This window comes from Triticum aestivum, chromosome 2B (assembly GCF_018294505.1).
Source record: "Triticum aestivum cultivar Chinese Spring chromosome 2B, IWGSC CS RefSeq v2.1, whole genome shotgun sequence".
Classification (NCBI taxonomy): Eukaryota; Viridiplantae; Streptophyta; class Magnoliopsida; order Poales; family Poaceae; genus Triticum; species Triticum aestivum.
Window position 1 is genome coordinate 701,724,737 of NC_057798.1, and position 2,358 is coordinate 701,727,094.

At 50.5% G+C, this 2,358-nt stretch overlaps 1 pseudogene; it reads right to left on the reverse strand.

The window, feature by feature from the left end:
• Window positions 1-734: 734 nt before the first annotated feature.
• Window positions 735-1,992, reverse strand: LOC123042182 (BTB/POZ and MATH domain-containing protein 1-like; annotated as a pseudogene).
• Between the last annotated feature and the right edge of the window lie 366 nt (window positions 1,993-2,358).

Below are 2,358 nucleotides of genomic sequence, written 5' to 3' on the forward strand. Positions count from 1 at the left end.
CAAAGAGGATTTTTAGTCCACTTTATTTTATCCAAATTATCTCTGGTCAAAATAGAGTTCTACATTAGTTTTTTTGTCAAAAAGGAGGAGTAACCACGGTCTCTGTATCTCATGATGCACACAGCCATATTATTAAAAAAGGTTTAGGTTCACAATAAGGTCTCAAACATTGCCACAAAAACTTTTGATCTTAAGAGGAATAGATGCTTTTCAAATAGGCAATCATTTGGTTCCCATGGTGGTACTGCCCCACCTGTCCATCCATCAACCATTGCCCTCTGCTATCCAAAGGGTTGGTCGCTATCAACTAGCGATGTACTCCCTCCGTCCCATAGTGTCAAAAACGCTCTTATATTATGCGTTGGAGGGAGTACTTCGCACTAACTCGTCTACTGTCCAGGTAGAAGCTATTCACCAACTAGCACAAAGGATACAAGCGTTCACACACGTTGAGTTGGAGCGTTCACACACATGGGGAATTTAGAGCGTTTGCACACACGGTGAGTTGGAGTGTTCATACTAGAAAATTTTGTCAAGGAATTTTTGCCAGAAATCTGCATTTTGCAAGAATTTTTTCACAAGAAAAACGATTTATAGCGCGAAAAAAATCGTCGGATTCATCCCCTAGCTCATTAGAATTCTTTTCATTCATCAAGGCAGCCAGCCTGCCAGCACATAGGACACGCCAGAAAATAAAAAACCCCGCAGTGCTCTACTATCCCACATCCGTAAGTGTACTATACCAATATCAAACAATATGCGATTTACATATAAGAAATTTTATTAAAATCTCCTCCTCTTGCCCGGATTACTTTCTCTCGATGGTTACTTTTCCCCGTTGTTCTTCGGCAAATCTAGCATGGGGCAATTTGCCATGAGGTGTTGGAACCCATCGGTTAGCACGACTGCATCCATGACTTCCCGCGACGACGATATAAACTCTAGGCACGCATCTTTGAGCTGGTCAGAGCTGTGGTGAGTTGCTAGTGCCAATATACTCGTGACTGTGCTCGCGTCGATGTTTCTGCACAACCTCTTTTCGCACATCACCTTCAACCTGTCCAGCCCGTACCGGACCGTACCGACTAGCAAATGCTGCATCGTGGCTGCATCGTAACCGCCTTCACCACACGGCGCGGCAGTGAATCCGTGTAGACGTAATGCAGAAGCATCTCGAAGATGGCTGGCTCCACGTCGGCAATCTCTACGCACAGTGTGTCCTTATCCATCATCGGGCCAAAGAGCGCTTCGAAGACGGGTGACTGTGCGGCAAGCATGAATCTGTGCGCGCTGAACTCCCTGCCGCCCACGAGGAGTGTGATGTCGGTTCCTCTCCCGTTCTTGAGGGTGCGGTGGAGGCGGTCGGGCAGCTCCGGCGGAGGGTCCACTATAAGGTTTCTCTTGCACTCGGCTGGTGGTTCTTTGATCACGGCGAGAACGCACCTTATCGTTAGGAGGCGAGATGACGATTTCAGCTTCGATTTCTCGACAAATTTGGGAAATCCCAGGCTATCATTTTCTACCCCTGTAGAAAAGATGAACTCCGGTACCTGATGGGTTGCTTGTACGTTGCCTTGATCGTCCAGCATGGTGAAGGTGAAGTTTGTCCTCACCTCGTCCTTGGCCTGGCTAAGATAACACAAGAAGGCCGACGCGTGGCCGGCACAGTCCTTGTCGTCTCCGTCCGGGTAGAACACGATGTTCCAGTCGTAGCCGCCGACGCTGAACGTGCTCGAGCTAATGTACTTTCTGACACACATGCCCTCAAGCAGCGGATAGTTGGTCACCTGGAAATCGTGCGTCGCGCTCTCCACGATGTGCCTCGACGACATCTTGGGTGCCAGGACGCCTTCGCCGCCGCCGGGATCAACTGCAGCGGCCGCGTTGTGTGCCATGGCGAACGAAAGCGGCAGCGGGTATCCCGGCCACTATCGAATCGACCCCGGCCACTATCGAATCGATCTACGATCCGATCTCTCCTCCGGCAGTCACGGCCGGGGATGCATACGGGTATTCCTTTTCTGATGTGCTAGTATATATCATCGCGGTTCTGGTATGATTCTAGGTGTGGTGTGCCGTAAGCCCGTAAACTTCTCCAATTGCCTCGTCACTTCGTCTTCGGTACAACCCCCTAAAAACATCAACGACCCAGATTAGAAGATACCCCTTCACGAGAATAAGTGAGAAGGGGTAGGATGAGAAATTCAGGGGGGCGCGGCGTACCGCGGCGTAGCGAGGCGCGTGGCCGTACGTCCCGCTGTACGCCCGTACGTGGGCGGTGTACGCCGCCGCGGGCCCACTCGTAATTAAGCCTAACTACCGCCGCGCTAAACCCTAATTACTTCGGCGTGGATTAGG